Source organism: Bison bison, unplaced genomic scaffold, assembly GCF_000754665.1.
Source record: "Bison bison bison isolate TAMUID 2011002044 unplaced genomic scaffold, Bison_UMD1.0 scf7180017864252, whole genome shotgun sequence".
Classification (NCBI taxonomy): domain Eukaryota; kingdom Metazoa; phylum Chordata; class Mammalia; order Artiodactyla; family Bovidae; genus Bison; species Bison bison.
In genome coordinates this window covers 3715419-3736736 of record NW_011494824.1, presented here as the reverse complement: position 1 = coordinate 3736736, position 21318 = coordinate 3715419, and the positions used below count along the sequence as shown (strand labels likewise).

Here is a 21318-nt window from a genome sequence, read left to right as displayed (position 1 = left end):
CTTCTTTAACTTATATGCAGAGTACATCATGAGAAACGCTGGACTGGAAGAAACACAAGCTGGAATCAAGATTGCTGGGAAAAATATCAATAACCTCAGATATGCAGATGACACCACCCTTATGGCAGAAAGTAAAGAGGAACTAAAAAGCCTCTTGATGAAAGTGAAAGTAGAGAGCGAAAAAGTTGGCTTAAAGCTCAACATTCAGAAAATGAAGATCATGGCATCCGATCCCATCACTTAATGGGAAATAGATGGGGAAACAGAGGAAACAGTGTCAGACTTTATTTTGGGGGGCTCCAAAATCACTGCAGATGGTGACTGCAGCCATGAAACTAAAAGACGCTTACTCCTTGGAAGGAAAGTTATGACCAACCTAGATAGCATATTCAAAAGCAGAGACATTACTTTGCCAACAAAGGTTCGTCTAGTCAAGGCTATGGTTTTTCCTGTGGTCATGTATGGATGTGAGAGTTGGACTGTGAAGAAGGCTGAGCACCGAAGAATTGATGCTTTTGAACTGTGGTGTTGGAGAAGACTCTTAAGAGTCCCTTGGACTGCAAGGAGATCCAACCAGTCCATTCTGAAGGAGATCGGCCCTGGGATTTCTTTGGAAGGAATGATGCTAAAGCTGAAACTCCAGTACTCTGGCCACCTCATGCGAAGAGTTGACTCATTGGAAAAGACTCTGATGCTGGGAGCGATTGGGGGCAGGAGGAGAAGGGGATGACAGAGGATGAGATGGCTGGATGCCATCACTGAGTCAATGGACATGAGTCTGAGTGAACTCCAGGAGTTGGTGATGGACAGGGAGGCCTGGCGTGCTGCAATTCATGGGGTCACAAAGAGTTGGACACAACTGAGCGACTGAACTGAAGAGTCTGACACGACTGAGTGACTTCACGTTCACTTTCATGCATTGGAGAAGGAAATGGCAACCCACTCCAGTGTTCTTGCCTGGAGAATCCCAGGGATGGGGGAGCCTGGTGGGCTGCCGTCTCCGGGGTCACACAGAGTCGGACACAACTGAAGCGACTTAGCAGCAGCAGCAGCAGCAACAGACTCTTTAATAGGACTTTCCTGGTGGCTCAGACTGTAAAGCGTCTGCCTACGACGCGGGAGACCCAGGTTCGATCCCTGGGTCAGGAAGATACCCTGGAGAAGGAAATGGCACCCCACTCCAGTACTCTTGCTTGGAAAATCCCATGGACAGAGGATCCTGGTAGGCTATGGTCCATGGGTCACAAAGAGTTGGACATGACTGAGCCACTTCACTTTCACTTTCAGACTCTTTAATTATCTCATGTAATCCCCAGAACACAACCCTATGACTTTCATTCTATATCCTTTCTTTCACTGCTGAGAATACTAGCTCAGAGATATTTAAGTAATTTGCCTAAAATCATATGGCTAACAAGTGACAGGGTCAAGGATTCAATTTCAAATCTCACTCCAAAGACCAAGTTTTTAGAAGAAAATCTAATAAAGTATACAAATTGGTGTTTCAAATATGTCCTCAAAAGAAAAGGGCTGAATTAAATACTGCATTGCTCCATAAACTCTACCTAATCCAATCAATATTACACACTGGACTAGGTAACTTGATTAAATAAGAAATGCCCAAGCTAGGGGCTGTAAGAGGTGCTACCTTCAGAGAGTAAAATTATTTTTTCCTACTCTATACTTCTCAGGGCTACTGGAATCGTATGAATTTAAAAGACACTGAGCGTGAGGAGGAAGAATTATCAGTACTATGAGAGAAGTCATTAAAAATCTCAGCAAAACTTTAAAACAACATTTAGCAAAACTTTTATAACTCATTATAAGGAGTGCTTAATAATCACTGGGAATTATTCAATAAATCATGATAGTGAAAAGTTAATATTCATTTTCACTGTCACTCATGAAAATCTTAAACTTGAGATTCAAAACTCATTTTTATAGACCAAGCCACTCCTCAATAAATTAGAAACAATTGAAGCAAACACATCCAAGCAAATATACCTCATAAATGCAAATTAAAAGTTAAAAACCAAAACTTTAAACTGCACTTTTTGTCCATGTTAACACTAGCATTAAGTGCCAAAAATATCATTTCATTTTCTAGCCCCTCTATATTCTAAAGGAAGAACGGTTTGGAAACATTATTTCTGAATATAATATTCGTTGTGTAGTCACTCAGTCATGTTCCTCTTTGCAACTCCATTGACGTCAGCATGACAGGCTTCCCTGTCCTTCACTCTCTCCCAGACTAATATAATTTAGTGAAAATTTCATCTGGATAATTAATGGTGTATGGAAACAATGAGATGGTTGAATGGCATCATCGACTCAATGGACATAAGTCTGAGCAAACTCTGGGAGATAGTGAAGGATAGGGAAGCCTGGCCTACTGCAGTCTATGGGGTCACAAAGAGTCAGACATGACTAAGCAACTGAACAAAAAGGGACTTAAATAATATAGAATGCAAGAAACTAGTTCTTAATCCAGAACTATTTCTTAATCCACATGTGCATGCTAAGTCACTTTGTGACCCCATGGACTGTAGCCCATCAGGTTCCTCTGTCCATGGGATTCTCCAGGCAAGAATAGTGGAGTCGGTCGCCATGCCGTTCTTCAAGGGATCTTCCCAACCCAGGGATTGAACCCATGTCTCTTCCAACTCCTGCACTGGCAGGCAGGTTCTCTACTGCTAGTACCACCTGGGAAGTCCACAGTCAAAATGAAATTAAGAGATGTGTTGTTTTCTTTGTTCTATTTTATACTGTCAACACATTCTGAGCAGGAACTAACAGAAACCTTCTCACATTATCCTTACTAAAGTCATTAAGGGAACAGTGTTCATCAAGTTCTTTAATTCCTAACTAAACTTGAAACAATAGAATGGGAAAGACTAGAGATCTCTTCAAGAAATTAGAGATACAAAGATGGGCACAATAAAAGACAAATGGTATGGACCTAACAGAAGCAGAAGATATTAAGAAGAGGTGGCAAGAATACACAGAAGAACTGTACAAAAAAGATCTTCATAACCCAGATAACCACAATGGTATGATCACTCACCTAGAGCTAGACATCCTGGACTGTGAAGTCAAGTGGGCCTTAGGAAGCATCACTACGAACAAAGCTAGTGAAGATGATGGAATTCCAGTTGAGCTATTGCAAATCCTGGAAGATGATGCTGTGAAAGTGCTGCACTCAATATGCCAGCAAATTTGGAAAACTCCGCAGTGGCCACAGGACTGGAAAAGGTCAGTTTTCATTTCAATCCCAAAGAAAGGCAATGCCAAAGAATGCTCAAACTACTGCACAATTGCACTCATCTCACACGCTAGTAAAGTAATGCTCAAAATTCTCCAAGCCAGGCTTCAACAGTACACGAACCATGAACTTCCAGATGTTCAAGGTGGATTTAGAGAAGGCAGAGGAACTAGAGATCAAATTGCCATCATCTTCTGGATCATAGAAAAAGGAAGAGAGTTCCAGAGAAACATCTATTTCTGCTTTATTGACTATGCCAAAGCACATTATGTCTCCCAACTCAAGTGTGGATCCTTGACATTAGTGACTTCTCCAACTTTGTATTCCTGGTAATAGTACAGTGTCTATTGCGGTGTCTAATTCACTTTCAGCACTCCATATATTTTTGGCTAAATTATCCACTCTTATTCCATCTTCAATGATAAAAATCTCTTGAAAACAACTGAATTTGAAACACTTTATTCTCTAATATAGTCACAGCAATTACATAAAAACTTCAGGTAACTATAAAGACCTGATCAAACTGGCAAATGCTACAATTTAAATATAATGATTGATAAATATTGAAAATAATGTGTATGTGTGTCTGAGTCCCTTCTCTGTTCACCTGAAAGTAGCACAACATTGCTGATTGGCTCTTCCCTGAAACAAAAATTTTCGGTTAAAAAAAAAATTAAAAGAAAAAAAAAAGACTGAGAATATGTTTGCTTTTAAAATTATGCCATTGGATCCACTCAGTCACATGAACCATCTAACCAAAATCATAGAAAATAATCCACTGGCAGAAGAATTAGAAGCTTTATTGACAAATGCTATGAGATGTCACTCAAGTAAAGGGTGCCCGAACTCCAAATTCTGTATTTATTATGTGGCATCATGTCTGCACTACATGAGCTATATGAAAGCTAGTCAAAAGAAGAGAGTATGTCTAAAGATAGATCAGTGGCAAGAAACCTAAACAAATGACTTTTTAGACCACAGTAAAGCACTAAAAACTTGGATAATATCAAAATATTCTACATCTATAATAAATCCCTAAAAATTAAAACAGTTAAGTAACTTTAAATATACAACTGATACCTTTAACTATATACAAAAATTAACTTAAAATGAACCAAAGCCTAAATACATGCACTAAAATTATAAAACTCTTAGAAGAAAACACAGAAGAGAATTTTCATGACCTTGGATTAGACAATGATTTCTGAGATATAACACCCAAACCACAAGCAACAACAAAAAAATATACAATTAGGCTTCATTAAGATTTAAAACTTTCCTGCTGAAAAGTAAATCAAAAAAGTTAAAAAAAAAAAAAAACCCTACAAAATGGAAGAAAATTTTCACCTATATTTGATAAGTGATTTGTATCTAGAATATATTTTAAAACTTTATCTCAAAAAGACAATTTTTAAATGGGCAAAGGATCCAAATAGACATTTTTCTAAAGAAACTATACAAATGGCCACTAAGTACATGAAAAGTCACTCAACATTACTATTAGGGAAATGCAAATCATAATGAGATACCACTTCACACTACTAGAATGACTACAATAAAAAAGAAAGCATTGGCAAGGATGTTTAAAAAAAGGAAGTTAAAGAGAAAAAAGAAAGAAACTAGAATCCTCATACTCCACAGTAAGAATGTAAAATGGTACAGCCATTTAGTAAAATAGCTTGGCAATTAGCAAATAACCAGGCAATTTGACTCCTAGGTACATATCCATCAGTTCCGTTCAGTCGCTCAGTCGTGTCTCTTTGCGACCCCATGGACTGCAGCACGCCAAGCCTCCCTGTCCATCACCTACTCCCGGAGTTCACTCAAACTCATGTCCATCGAGTCAGTGATGCCATCCAGCCATCTCGTCCTCTGTCAGCCCCCTATTCTCCTGCCTTGAATCTTTCTCAGCATCAGGGTCTTTTCAAATGAGACAGTTCTTCACATCAGGTGGCCAAAGTATTGGAGCTTCAGCCTCAGCATCAGCCCTTCCAATGAATATTTAGGACTGATTTCCTTTAGGATGGACTGGTTGGATCTCCTTGAAGTCCAACAGACTCTCAAGAGTCTTCTCTAATACCACAGTTTAAATGTATCAGTTCTTTGGCACCAAGGTCCCTGGTGTCTCAGATGGTAAAGAATCAGTCTGCAGTACAGAAGACCTGGGTTCAATCCTTGAGTTGGGAGGATCCCCTGGGGGAAGGCATGGCAACCCACTCCAATAGTCTTGCCCAGAGAATCCCGATGGACAGAGGAGTCTGGTGGCCTGCAGTCCATGTGTGTCAGACTCGCAAAGAGTCCAACACAACTGAGCAACTAAACAAGCACAGCTTTCTTTATAGTCCAACTCTCACACCATACATAACTACTAGAAAAACCATAGCTTTGACTAGATGGACCTTTGTTGGCAAAGTAATGTCACTGCTTTTTAATATGCTCTCTAGGTTGGTCTAGGTTCCTTTTCTTCCAAGGAACAGTTGTCTTTTAATTTCATGGCTACAGTCAACCATGTGAAGTGATTTTGGACCCGGAGATAATAAAGTCTTATCACTGTTTTCATTGTTTCCCCATCTATTTGCCATGAAGTGATGGGACTGGATGCCATGATCTTAGTTTTTTGAATGCTGAGTTTTAAGCCAACTTTTTCACTCTCCTCTTTCACTTTCATCAAGAGGCTCTTTAGTTCCTCTTTGCTTTCTGCCATACGAGTGGTGTCATCTGCAATATCTGAGGTTACTGATATTTCTCCCAGCAATCTTGATTCCAGCTTGTGCTTCATCCAGCCCAGCATTTCGCATGATGTACTCTGCATGTAAGTTAAATAAGCAGGGTGACAATATATAGCCTTGCCGTACTCCTTACCCAATTTGGAACCAGTCTGTTGTTCCATGTCCAGTTCTAACTGTTGTTTCTTGTCTTGCATACAGATTTCTCAGGAGGCAGGTAAAGTGGTCTGGTATTCCCATCTCTTGAAGAATTTTCCACAGTTTGTTGTAATCCACACAGTCAAAGGAAGCAGATGTAGATGAAGCAATGTAGAAGCCAATGAAGCAGAAGTAGATGTTTTTCTGGAATTCTCTTACTTCTTCTATGATCCAATGGATGTTGGCAATTTGATCTCTAGTTCTTCTGTCTTTTCTAAATCCAGCTTGAATGTCTGGAAGTTTCTCAGTTCACGTACTACTGAAGCCTAGCTTGGAGAATTTTGAGCATTACTTTCCTAGTGTGTGAAATGAGTGCAATTGTGCAGTAGTTTGAACATTCTTTGACACTTTCTTTGGGATTAGAATGAAAACTGACCTTTTTCAGTCCTGTGGCTACTGCTGAGTTTTCCAAATTTGCTGGCATATTGAGTGCAGCACTTTCACAGCATCATCTTTCAGGATTTGAAAGAGCTCAACTGAAATTCCATCACTTCTACTAGCTTTGTTCACAGTGATGCTTCCTAAGGCCCACTTGACTTCACATTCCAGGATGTCTGGCTCTAGGTGAGTGATCACACCATTGTGGTTATCTGAGTCAGGAAAATCTCTTTCGTATAGTTCTTCCGTGTATTCTTGTCACCTCTTCTTAACATCTCTGCTTCTGTTAGGTCTATACCATTTCTGTCCTTTATTGAGCCCATCTCTGCATGAAATGTTTCCTTTGTATCTCTAATTTTCTTGAAGAGATCTCTAGTCTTTCCCATTCTATTGTTTTCCTCTATTTCTTTGCACTGTTGACTTAGGAAGGCTTTCTTATGTCCTTGCTATTCTTTGGAACACATATCCATATATCCACAGAAAAACTTGTACAAATATTCACAGCAGCATGATTCCTACCAGCCAAAAGTGGAAACAAGCCAAACTTATATCAACCGATGAATGTACAAATAAAATGTAGTATATCCATGCAATGGAATTATAATTTGACAATAAAAACAAATGAATTTCTGATACATGCTACAATATGAATAAAACTTAAACACATGATACTGTCAGTCATAAAAGACTGCCAGTCATAAAAGACTACATTTTTTACAATTCCATTTATATGAAATGTCCAGAGAGAATATTAGTGGCTGCCTAGTGCTGGAGAAGTTGGGAGGGAAATGGGTAATGACTGTGAAAGGTCATGAGATTTCTTTTCAGAGTGATGAAAATGTTCTAAAATTGATAGTGATGCCACACAACTGTGAATACACTAAAAATCATTAAATTGTACCCATTAAATTGGTTAACAGTATGGTACAGCTTCCCTGGTGGCTCACAGGTTAAAGCATCTGCCTGCAATGTGGGAGACCTGGATTTGATCCCTGGGTCGGGAAGATCCCCTGGAGAAAGAAATGGCAACCCACTCCAGTGTTTTTGCCTGGAGAATCCCATGGATGGGGGAGCCTGGTGGGCTATATATAGTCCACGGGGTCGCAAAGAGTCGGACTGGACTGAGGAACTTCACTTCACTTCTTCATGGTACATTAATTATATCTCAAAGTTGTTTTTAAGAAGATAATCAGTTGTAACATTTCTTGGAAGAAATGGTGCCAACCAGCTATAGATCCATATGCAGGGCTTTCCTGGTGGTCTAGTGGTTAAAAATCCACCGAGCAATGCAGGGGACATGGGTTCAATCCCTGGTCCGGGAAGGTCCCACAAGCTGGGGGGCAATCAAGCCCTTGCACCATAACTACTGAGTCCACACACCGCAACTACTGAAGGCCACGTGTCCCAGGGCCTGTTCTCAGCATCACAAGAGAAGCCACTGAAATGCAAGGCCACGTGCCGCAACGAAGAGAAGCTCCAGATCACTGCAACTAGAGCACGCACACATGGAAAAGAAGAGCCAGCACAGCCATAAATAAGCAGCAAGCCTTTTAAAAAAATCCACGTCTTCAAAATCTAAATACCAAATCACTCAGTGCCCTTATTAACTACAGAAACACTCATTAAGAAAGAAGTGAAAAAGATTGGGTAGGAGATCTGGCTCTCAGAGACTACAATGATACCAGAGTTTGCGTACTTACAAACTGGATACTTTATTTTAGCATCCTGCTCTTTGGAATCATGAAAATTTCTTATAAATTTGAGAAACTGGGTAGCTAAAAGAGCTAGATGCCCATCAAAAATGCACTAAAGTATACAGACATAAAAAGAAAAAGGACGATGGCAAAAACCAGGAAAATATTTGATCATATTTGTTCAACTGACTTGCGGACTCAAATGAGCACTAAAGAATGAGCCACTGCACTGACATCCTAAGGACGGGATGACACCCCTTATTTTCAATAGACTCTCAAGAGGTTTTCGCACCAAAAAAAGTTTGTTTTGTCATATATACTGGTTCTGCACCAAGATTAATGAGTTTTCTGTCATTCATATTAAATACTGAAACAGCAAAACAATTACCACTAAATGTGGCCAGCAAATACCCATGAACAAATGTTTAAATGTCTCAGTAGTTTGGTCATATTACAGGCAGTCATTGAGAAGGAAACGGCAACCCACTCCAGTATTCTTGCCTGGAGACTGCCATGGACAGAGGAACCTGGTGGGCTACAGTCCATGGGGTCCATGGGGTCACATAGTCAGACATGACTTAGCAACTGAGCACACACACATAGGCAGTCAACTTTCAAGTGTAGCTTTACCACAGAAAATATACATGTTGTAAGGAACATTTTCTTAAACGAATTCTGGCTAAATAAATAACCTACTCTTACTAACTTAGTGGTTAAGCTCTTCAGACCAGCAAATCAAATCTACAACAACATATCCATGGGGAGAAAAGGTTCAGCATTCCAACTGTGACACCAGGGATTCATCCTGCCAGCTTCCCATGACTTCAAAAGGTAATCATAATCACAACTTTAAAAACTACTTAGCCTCAAATATAATAATAAAAAAAATAGATATCCTTTTTAAAAATCAACATTAAACAACCAAGTTTACAACTTTTCACCATTTAAACAAAGTTTGCACCACAAGGTAATTTGTCATAAAAATAAAATGAACTCTCATTATTATTCTCAGGTCAAGTTGTGATATATAATAGCTTCTCAAATTCCCATGCTTTGTAAGACAACCAGTAATTTCTATGTTTTGTTTTTGTTGCTATTTCTGTTAATACCAAAAGTTTAAAAGTTAATAAAAATTAGAGTCTGCCTTAGAAAATATAGGCAATTTAGGGATAAAATAAAGGAGAAGAATAAATAATCACATGTTGCAACCAAAGAGAAACTTGCACCATTATTTAGTTCATGTATCTGTTATTTTAAGAGCTTATCTTTGTCTTAATTCAAAAGCAAACTCCTGTAACTATAAGAAGTGTAAAAAAAAAACATCAAGTAAATATGGAAAGCAGAAAAATTAAGCAATTTGCCTGAGGTCACCTAGCTAGGAGGTGGACAAGCAAATTTAGGCTGCCTGGCTCCAATGCCACCCTTTTACCTACTCCCTGGACCACCTCTGTAGATTTCACTAACTCCTTCCTCTAAGCCCCCAGCACTGGGGTAAGAACACATAAATATTTGCCTGCAATACATACAGCTCACGGAACATTTTCTTACGAACTCAACTCTAAATGGTGGTTAAGCTCCCCTGAGATTCAAATGTAAACATTTCCATACATTTTTTTTAATCAAGTAGAAAAAGCATGTAACACTTCTTTGAAGTTTAGGGAATACATTAATTACACTTTTATAATATGCCCCTTACTTGTAAGCAATTCACTAAAATTTATGACTACTTGAGATGCCAAAAATTAGGCATGGTAGGCCATAAATAAAACCACAAGACTGGCTAAATCAAGCTAAAACAAGCATAAACTACTTTGGGAAAACAGTAAATTTCTGCTAGTATGCCAGCCCCAGCCATGACTGGCCCATATTCTTGATCCTCTTTTCCTATCACCTACCATATCCCCACATATATCCCACATCACTGTATGAGAATTCTAACCAGCACTGGAGGATTCTTGCAGACAAAAGGACTGCCAACAGCATATATATAACTCTACCTTTGCTTATTTCTCTTGAACAAAGAAACATCCAATACTCGTTGAGTATATACTGTTTGTATGATATGCACTGTTCTGTTTGATAAGCAAAAATCTTTAACAGCTACATATACTAAATCATTGCTTTCAAATGTCTAATTTATTTTTCTTCTATTAACAATCAAGTTAAAATTATCAATATATACCTATCACAAATCCTTTCTTTCTAGTTTGATCTCACCAAAAGTCAGTGTTTGATTTCAGCGATACTCAAAATGCACAACACATTTATAATTTACACTTATTCCTTGCTTTATTCTTTTAAGAGGTTCTAACAGTTTTGCTGATAAAAAAAAATTCAGTAATTCATCTGTACCCTGTAAAATAAACAGAAGTCTCTTATAAAGAAAAAAAAGTATCAAGTTGGTAATATTGATGTATTCATAATTACATTCCAAAAACAAGCATTAAACTCATTATTAAACTTTTTTTAAGTTTTGAAACAAGCAGAGATTAGAAACAGTTGCAACACTAGCTCTATTGATTTGGGAAGATTAGCAAGCTAATAGATATACACATATACACACACACACACACACACACACACACACACTCTCTCTCTCTCTCTCTCTCTCTCTCTCGGCACTTCAGCAGGTTCTTGGGAGCCATTTTGCATGAAATATGAAGGGCTTTTTAACAAAAATACTTCATTTCTTTTGCAAAAACATAGATTATGAATAAAGTTTACAACAAGGGTGCCAAGATCATTCAAAGGGGAAGGAACAGTCTGTTCAACAAATGGTGTTGGAATAACCGGATATCCACATTCAAAACAGTGAAGCTGAACCTTACTTTACACCCTACACAAAAATTAACACAAAATCCATCAGAAAGCTAAACATAAGAGCTAAAACTATAAAACTTCTTAAAGAAAACTGGGATAAATGTTCACGACCTGAGGTCTGACAAAGGACTCTTAGATACAATATCAAAACAAAGAATCTATAGATAACTTGGACTTAATCAGAATTTAGAACTTTTGTGCTTCAAAGAGCATTAACAAAAAAGTAACCAACAAAATGGGAGAAAACACTTGTAAATCATTTATCTGCATAAAGAACTTAAATCCAGAATATATTTTTTAAAAGTCTCTTACAATTCAATGAAAGACAACCAAATTTTGAAATAGGCAAAGGATATGAATAGACATTTCTCCAAAGATGTTATACAAATGGCCAATAAGCACATAAAAATAAATTCAACATTATATGACAAGATGCAAGTCAAAACCAAAATGAGATTCTTCACATTCACTAGGATGGCTAGAATTATTAACAGGTAGCAAGTGATGATTAGGACGTAGGGAAAGTGGAATCCTCATACACTGCAGGCAGCAATATATACGAAATGGTGCAGCCACTTTGAAAAACTGTCTGGCTATTCCTCAAAGGATTCAATATATTTACCAAAGCCCCAGAGATTCTACTCCCAGGTATACACCCAAGAAAATTAATACAAATGTTCAAACAAAAACTTGTACACAGATGTTTATAGCAGCATTATTCATAATACTCAAAAGGTAGAAACAACTCAAATATCCATCAACTGATGAACTGGCATTACTAATTCTTACAAGCACCCAAAGCCAAATGCCAGAGAGATTACTGGATTGCTCTCTGCACACGTTTACGAGGACTTCTTGTGGCATTCCTTGCACAGGGAAGGGGATTTGGTACAAAGTCAAATCCAGCCAACCTCCACATTGTCTTTTACATTCCACACCTATGAAACATTGGGAAATTTCCTTCTTGTGATTTAAAAACACCTCATAGTGTCTGAATTTTCATTATCACCAAAAACTAAGTACAACTTTAACTGTATCATGACAACCCGTATTCTATCATTTATATCTGTACTCAGTCTAGATATAGGCTTGATTCAATCATGATTTTGGTTAGAAGATGTTACTTTGCATTTACCTGTAAGCAATTCTGCTTGAAAAAAAACGGATTCTGCATACAAAGAAAGATTCCATGTTTCACAAAGGCTGGAATTCTTCAAAACATGGCAGTATCTCTTGTGGTTCAAGAGCAGCTCTAATAAGGACTGCAGTTCTAGAAAATGACCTCAGAAGCCCTGGTCATATGATTCCTACTCCGGTGCTTCATGATTAAGATAATCTGGCTCTCTTCTCATGTCTTTCCATAGTTATCCCCACTACTTTATTCTGTAACTTTTTCTCTGTGCTCTCAGTTCATGTTCGTAAGAGAAAAAGTTCAGTTAACTATCACTGTTCTTGTTGGGGCAAAATCTTTGGACCAAGAGCTCTTATCTGTTCCTGATCAGCCCAAAGACCTGCTTCTGCTGAGCCTTTGATAAGATCAGTCAGCTACCGCCAGCATGGCAAGCATCACGCAATAAAGGAGATGACAGCCTGGGCGGAAGCAGTCACTTCAGGCTGCTCCCTCGGTACATGCTGGGACACAGAGCATAATAGCATCCTAGAACTTAAACCCTCTTCTCTGAGCTGACCAGACTCAATTCTGATATCCGATATATTAAAACATGAAAGAATTTATGCATTCACAAATGGTCCATAAGTGTATAAAAATGTAACAGAGACTTTTAAAATGGGGGGGGGACTCAAAACACGAAAATCTCTGCCTTAGCACCTGTGATAAGTCATTCAAATTCTGCAAGAATTCCTTCAAGTGCTGAGGAACTCCATATCTAAAAACCATTGTCAGACTATTCTAATAGATTTTTTTTTTTTTTACATCTTTAGGTTAGGACTAAATCTATTTTCACATAAACTCTGCCATTTGGCCTTTTTTCTGAAGCAAGAACAAATTTATTCACTCAACCAACTAAGAATCCTTCAAGTATCTATATATCTCAAATTTCCCTTTAGCCTTCTATAGACTAAACCCATTGAATAAACTTACATTATTCTTCCGAGGACTTGATTCCATACGCATGGTCATTCTGACTTCGTCCTAGGCACAACCTATCTTGCTCAAACCACTCTTTAAACATGTACTTGAAACTAAAAGCAATACCCATTGGATGGACAAAAACAGAACATTGTAGACTCACTTTTAAGAACTGGTAACTAACTTCATTAATCCAATATATATTTTTCAAGAACCACCTAACACTGTGATTCATATTAAGAAAATACCCAGTAAATTTCCTGGATCTTCATTCAACACTACTAAAATATTAAATACACTCCAAAAGACCTTTTGGTGGGAGGCAACATCAGCAAAAGAACAGTTTATATTTAAAAATTCTCACAATCACATTTTCTGTTACAACTATTGTTAAAAGCAAGGACCAAAATATTACAAAACATATTCAAACACTAGTTTCGTCATTTAGTTATTGTGACAGATACCCCACCCACCCTAGCAGCTTGAAAGCTTTCACTGGCGGTAGGAGACACTCAATCTAGACAAAAGGCTTCCACATATCTTTAGAGTATTGATCCATAGCACCCTGACACTCTACCCTAAATAAATAAGACTGTCTCAAAAAGAATTATGGATGTGTTTTAAAGGATAGTTTGAATTTGTATAAAATGAACAAGATATTAGATCTGATAGACAGAGTGCCTGAAGAACTATGGCCAGAGGTTGGTAAAACTGTACAGCAGACAGTGATCAAAACCATTCCCAAGAAAAACAAATGAAAAAGGCAAACTGGTTGTCTGAGGAGGACTTACAAATGGTTGAGAAAAGAAGAGAAGTTAGAGGCAAAGGAGAAAAGGAAAGATATACCTATCTGAATGCAGAGTTCCAAAGAATAGCAAGGAGAGATAAGAAAGCCTTCCTAACACAACAATGAAAAGAAATATAGGAAAACAACAGGATGGGAAAGACAAGCGATCTCTTTAAGAAAATTAGAGATACCAAAGGAACATTTTATGTAAATATGTGTACAGTAAAGGCCAGAAACAGTAGGGACCTAACAGAAGCAGAAGATATTAAGAAGAGGTGGCAAGAATACACAGAAGAACTATATAAAAAAGGTCTTCATGACCCAGATAACCATGATGGTGTGATCATTCACCTAGAGCCAGACATCCTGGAGTGTGAAGTTACAGGGGTCTTAGGAAGCTTTACTACCAACAAAGCTAGTGGAGGTGACAGAATTCCAACTGAGCTATTTCAAATCCTCAAAGATGATGCTGTGAAAGTGCTGCACTCAATATGCCAGCAAATTTGGAAAACTCAGCAGTAGCCACAGGACTGGGAAAGGTCAGTTTTCATTCCAATCCCAAAGAAAGGTACTGTCAAAGAATGTTCAAACTACCGCACAATTGTGCTCATTTCACACATTAGCAAAGTAATGCTCAAAATTCTCCAAGCCAGACATCAACAGTACATGAACCAAGAACTTCCAGATGTTCAAGCTGGATTTAGAAAAGGCAGAGGAACCAGAGATCAAATTGCCAGCATCCACTGGACCATCGAAAAAGCAAGAGAATTCCAGAAAAACATGTAATTCTGCTTCACTGACTTAGACTTTATGTGGATCCCAACAAACTGTGAAAAATTCTTCAAGAGACAGGAATACCAGATCACCTTACCTGCCTCCTGAGAAATCTGTACGCAGGTCAAGAACCAAGTTAAAATCGGATATGGAACAACGAACTGGTCCCAAATTGGGAAAGGAGTACGTCAGGCTGTATATTGTCACCCTGCTTATTTAACTTATATGCATAGTACATCATGAGAAATGCTGGGCTAGAGGAAGTACAAGCTGAAATCAAGACTGCTGGGAGAAATATCAATAACCTCAGATATGCAGATGACACCACCCTTATGGCAGAAAGCAAAGAGGAACTAAAGAGCCTCTTGATGAAAATGAAAGAGGAGAGTGAAAAAGCTGACTTAAAAATCAACATTCAAAAAACTAAGATCGTGGCATCCAGTCCCATCACTTCATGGCAAATAGATGGGGAAACAGTGGGAACAGTGACAGACTTTTTTCTCTTGGGCCCCAAAATCACTTCAGATGGTGACTGCAGCCATGAAATTAAAAAACGCTTGCTCCTTGAAGAAAAGCTATGACCAACTGAGACAGCATATTAAAAAGCAGAGACATTACTTTGCTGACAAAGGTCCATATAGTCAAAGTTATGATTTTTTCAGTAGTCATGTATGGATGTGACAGTTGGACCATAAAGAAGGCTGAGCACTGAAGAATGGATGCTTTTTAACTGTGGTGCTAGAGAACACTCTTGAGAGTCCCTTGGACTACAAGGAGATCAAACCAGTCCATTCTAAAGGAAACCAATCTTGAATATTCATCGGAAGGACTGATGAAGAAGCTGAAGTTCCAGTACTTGTGGCCACCTGATGCAAACGGCCAAGTCATTACAAAAGACCCTGATGCTGGGAAAGACTGAAGGCGGGAGGAGAAGGGGACGACAGAAGATGAGATGGTTGGACGGCGTCACCGACTCAATGGACATGGGTTTGATCAGGCTCCAGGAGACGGTGAGGACACTGAGGCCTGGCATGTTGCAGTCCAGGGGGTTGCAGTCGCAGAGTTGGACACAACTGAGCAAATGAACAACAAGAGGAACAAAATTGTCAAGAGAGTTGTACCAGCCTGGACTAAAAGAAACAATTTCAAATTGAAGAGAGTTTTTTTGGACTCCTAATTGTCAATGAGAAGGAAGCAGATTGAAAAATACTACTCAGTCACAAATGGATAATTTACAGAAAAGAAGGGCTTCTTAAAGGGTAGAGCCACAAGCAGAAGAAGATAAAAGATTAGGAAATATTTCCAAGGTAACAGAAATGGGCCCTAATCAAAGAACATGCATTGCCCCCAAAGCAGGGGACCCCAACTAATGAGCCAGGCTCGATTTCATACTTGCTATTCACACCAGTGGGCTTCGAAGGTGGCTCAGTGGTAAAGAATCTGCCTGCTAATGCAGGAGACGCAGGTTCGATCCCTGCTAGGGAAGATCCCCTGGAGAAGGCAATGGCAGCCCACCCCAGGATTCTTGCCTGGGAAATCCCACGGACAAAGGAGCCTGGCAGGCTGCAGTCCACGGGTCACAAAGAGTCAGACACGACGAGGATGCACACACATCTTACCAGCGCCGGGGATGTGCCTCCCACTCCTCCTCCATATGGTGGGAATTCTACTCACGTTATCCTGTACGTGTCTCACCACTGTACGCTGGGTTTATCGTTTCAGTTCCCAGGTCTATATCAAGAGGGACACAGTTCCTTTCATCAAGAAGTGAAGTCTCATCCTCCCAACTCCTTTTTTTAATCTGGACTGTTTGGGGGCTTGTTTTTACTAACAGAATTCTAGCAGAAGTGAAATGACTCAAGAAGCCTTGTGGCTTTTACTCTTTTCCTCTTGAAACACTGCTGCTACCATGAAAAGAGCCCAGACTCCTCCTAGGAGAGGCTACATGAAAGAGAACCTATTTTGCGCCCACTAATAGCCCCAGGTAACCACCAGGACATCTTATGCTACCCAACCCTAGCCAAGCTGCCAGATGACTGAAGGCACATGAGTGACTCTAGACAATAACATTTAAAAACAAACTGCGCAACTAAATCTAACTCAAATAACAAAATACTGAACAAATAAATGCTGTTTTAAGCCACTACATTTTGGGATTACAGGCAATCATCCTTTAGTATATAAGCAGGGATTGGTTTCAGGAGCCCCTTTGGATACTAAAATCCACAGATGTCAAGTCCCTTATATAAGCCAGTGTTATGCAGTTGGCCTCCAAATTCAAGGATTGTGCATGTACTGAATATTTGTTACACAGCAACAGATACCTGCTGCTGCTGCTGAGTCGCTTCAGTCGTGTCCGACCCTGTGTGACCCCATAGACGGCAGCCCACCAGGCTCCCCCGTCCCTGGGATTCTCCAGGCAAGAACACTGGAGTGGGTTGCCATTTCCTTCTCCAATGTGTGAAAGTGAAGAGTCAAAGTGAAGTCACTCAGTCGTATCCGACTCTTCGCAACCCCACGGACTGCAGCCTACCAGGCTCCTCCGTCCATGGGATTTTCCAGGCAAGAGTACTGGAGTAGGGTGCCATCGCCTTCTCCATAGGTAACTGAGAGAGGTAAATAAAATAATGACGCATCTTTATTTGATGAAATACAATCAGCAGCTCAATGGAAGCTTTTTAAAAATACCGACCTGAGGAAAACAGTGGGAACTCATGCAGTTGACATGAACATAAAATACCATAAATTACTACCAATATGTCCCAGATTAATGCTGAAAGATAAAGTTTCCAAAGTTAGACTACCACAGAAAAATTCCTTAAAGTCCTTTCCTAGTGCTATCCAATCTCCAGTCTTAACATTTTAAATGGGTAAGAGTGCTATCCACTTACTTTAAATGAACACAAAATGGGTAACGTTCAGGAATTACGGACCTCTTTTTAAGACAAGGTTTTCGATTTTCAACTTCAAATAAACTCTGAGGATACCACTGGTATTACTGAAACTAAAAAGACAACTTAAATAAGAACACTGAATTGTAGGCCGTTTTAAATAGATTATTTCAATAGAGTAGAATTAATTTTTGAGGTTAAAGTGGACAGTTGCTCAATTTTAATACAGAGATTTTTTTATTGAGGAGGAAGCATGTGTAGTGACAAAGCACTAGAATTCAGACAACCTGCGTCTGATCTAGTAGAACGAAGTAAAGCAAACCACTTATTTTTGACCTTGATTCCTCAGTTATGACCCACCAAACAGCTTCTAACAGCATTCTAGAAGACTCAAAGGGAATATGAATTTCACGAAATTAATAAGCAAAAATAAAATGGTTAACTATACAGTCCCTTGAATTACTCTTAATACTAATTATCTAATTAAAGCCACCTTGCTTTGAGTAGTTATAACACACTAAATGTGTTACAACACACTAAATGTATGTTCACCTCATCCTACTAACAATCCTATGAAGAAGGTACTGAAAGGTTGTTGTTGAATCACACAAAGACACCGGGATTCTTGGCCCCCGGAGGAGAAGAATTCAATCCGGGGCCAGAGACGAGGCTTGATCGCTCAGAGCTTTTGTGTAATAAAGTTTTATTAAAGTATAAAGGAGATAGAGAAAGCTTCTGACATAGGCATCAGAAGGGGGCAGAAAGAGTGCCCCCCTGCTAGTCTTCAGCTGGATGTTGCATAGTCACTAGCAGTCTGTTAATGAAAGAAAGGAATGTCTTAAAAATCAGAATGGCACCAGGCCCCTCAACCATAAGATGCATTTTGGGATAATCTTGGCACAAAATGGTTTATCCTGGGCCATAAAAAGATTAACTTGAATCTTGAAGAAGGGCAGACCACCATACAAATAGTTTAATTTACATAGATTAGGGGAACAGTATCTGAGTGTAACATACTGGTTTGTCAAGTAGGTTCTGAGCCAAGAGGCGGAACTGACTTGAAGACAGAGTCTGGGGTAAATGCATAGCATATTAGCATAGCTTAAGACAAACATTTCCACAAGAAAAAGGCATTGGTTATCTCTAGGTTTGAGAATAGTTAACTTCAGGTGAAACCAGGTGTCATTCTGGCAACACTGTATTTTAAGAGAAACCTCCTTTTAAATTTGTATAGAGAAGGAAAAAATATCGCTAGTGTGTTTCCTCCCGCCGCTTAAGAGAGATAAAAATGTCTGACACTTGCTGGCTATTTCCTCCCTTTGGAGACCCCTGGCCTTCCTGCCTGTTACCCTCTCAGTACTATTACTATATTCTACCTAACAGTAAACTAAGGTATAGAGGCTAAGCAACTTTCCAAGGTTTTGCAGCTGGCCTGTTGGAAACAAAGCCAGAATCAAATGCAGTGTTTTTGTTTTTAACTCTTGAGCCAAAACTTTTAAATACAATATGAGACCCTCAAGTTCTAGCACCAAACACAACACAAGAATTCTGATGTCAGAACTGCAAACAGGCAAGATTATATAGTGCCATCAGCAACACAGCAAGAATCAGGTGATCTAAATTCTAATGCCAATTCCACACGACCCACATCTGGATGTAAGACATTGGGCAAGTTAGCAATTTAGCAGTGGAAATCAAGTAGTTTTAAATCAAGAAGAAATTAGGATGGCTGACAAATGTGAAATACATATATTTTTCAAATATGAACTTTATTTTTGAATACTAAAATATTTCAAATATTGAAAATACGAACAGGTTTGTAGGGAAAGTTGATGCTAAGGTAACACAAAGACGAATCTGGGAATGTTTTATATTTAAGTAGAGATGACCACAAATGCTATTTCAAAAATCAACATTTACATGAAAGGAAACCAACAGTAGCAAGAAGAAAGAATATGCTATAAAGGTAAACTTTTACTTTGAGAAGAAAAAGGCAGCTGAACTTAAATGGAAAGATAAAAGGTCAGGTACACAATGACAAAACAGTCAACGAAAATAGATAAAGGTGTACTACCAAGACCCCTTTAGGCCTGAACTGATCTATCCTTCAAAGAATTTTATGAACCTAAATACTCATTGTCCTCTAAATGCATCCAGTTATAAAGAACAAGAACGGTTTATAATTTTATGCCACAACGAATGAGTATTTAAAGCTACTTTGGGGTTTAGAATTGCTACAGCAACCTTAAGTACTGCAGAAGAGGAAAGAGTCGTGGAAACATTATATGCGACGAAAAAGTAGTCTGTACTCAGAGCCCTTTGGTGACCTAAATGGGAAGGAAATACAAGAAAGAACATATGCATGCATGTAGCTGATTCACTTTGCTGTACAGCAGAAACTAACACAACACTGTAAAGCAACTATAGTCCAATAATAATTACTAATTAAAAAAAAGCAGTCTGGGCTAAAAGGCAACATTGTCTTGCCCTAACAAGAGAATTAGCTACCTAACAAAAGCCAGGAAATGGAACCGTATAATAGAAAATAGCAAAACGGTCAGATGCTAAATAGCATCAATGAACTGTCTGAATTAGGAAGAGCTGACAGATTCTGTGTTATACCTCAAAATATTCTAAAATACCCATTTGGCAAGTTATGAGATGTCGCTTCAGAATGCCTATGATTAAACAATAATCTAATTTTCCACAACATGGAATGATGGAATACTAAATACTAATTTCTAGGGGGAAAAAAAAATTCTCCTCAAAGTACAACCATATTATCTCTAAAACCTGAAAGTTTCAGGCTAGGTGTATAGAAATTTCTTAAGTGATATTAGAGGCAACGAATAGCTGAGTCCATTCTACATTTCTACAGAGTGAGTCAAACTGTCGATGACAACCAGAATCATTTACTTAAGATAATCCTCCATGAAATTAGCAGGCGATCATCAGGGAAGGGGTGTTTCTCCTTTTCTAGAATTCTTAATAAAACCAGGAGTAAAAAGAAAAGATGTAAACTCTACAAGCCAGAAAAGTGATCCTTGTATGACCACTAATTGTTACTACTGTATTGATACATATGCAGGGGAAATTAAAGAACCAACTTCAAGAAATAGAAACAAATTACACGTGCTAAACAAATGCGATCACTAAGAAACCTGGAGTGGTACTTTTTAGAAAGATAGTTCCTTTGACGTTGCATTAATTTAGGCGCAGATAATGAACGTCTTAGCCACCTTCCTTTACCCTTTTCTAAGCCAAGCCCTTCGGAAGCTGGAATCTACAAGGCAGACTACCAAGAAGGAAAGAAGCTCACGGTGGAAATGCTATCCTCACAGAGCCCAGAGAACAGCTGACGCCCCAGAAGCTTGGAAAATATCCCGTTTACCTTACTAAGAGCGCTTAGAAAGGAAGACGATCGTCCACGTGCACTATTGTTTTCCAGGTGCGTTTATTTGTATGTAACTTAGGCTTTGATATCAGTACCTCCAACCTCAGGCAAACGGTGGGGAGGAGGAATGGCAGCGCCGCGTGTGGTATCCGGGCGCAACACAAGTTAAGAAAATAAAAACAAAACCCTTTTTAAAAATTACATTGTACTCGGTGCCCTCACCTCTCCTCCACATCGCTGCCATCACCCCCACGCAGCTCCCCGCAGCCGCCGCCTCGGGTCCCCATGACAACCCCTCCCGAGGG

The 21318-nt window shown here is 39.0% G+C and overlaps 1 protein-coding gene across 1 annotated transcript in view; it reads right to left on the bottom strand.

Annotated features, from left to right (window-relative positions):
- The window catches only part of SCAMP1 (secretory carrier membrane protein 1), a gene marked incomplete at its 5' end in the record, with an annotated part of 155581 nt that overhangs the window by 133821 nt on the left and 442 nt on the right, over window positions 1-21318 (bottom strand). The window lies entirely within an intron of this gene.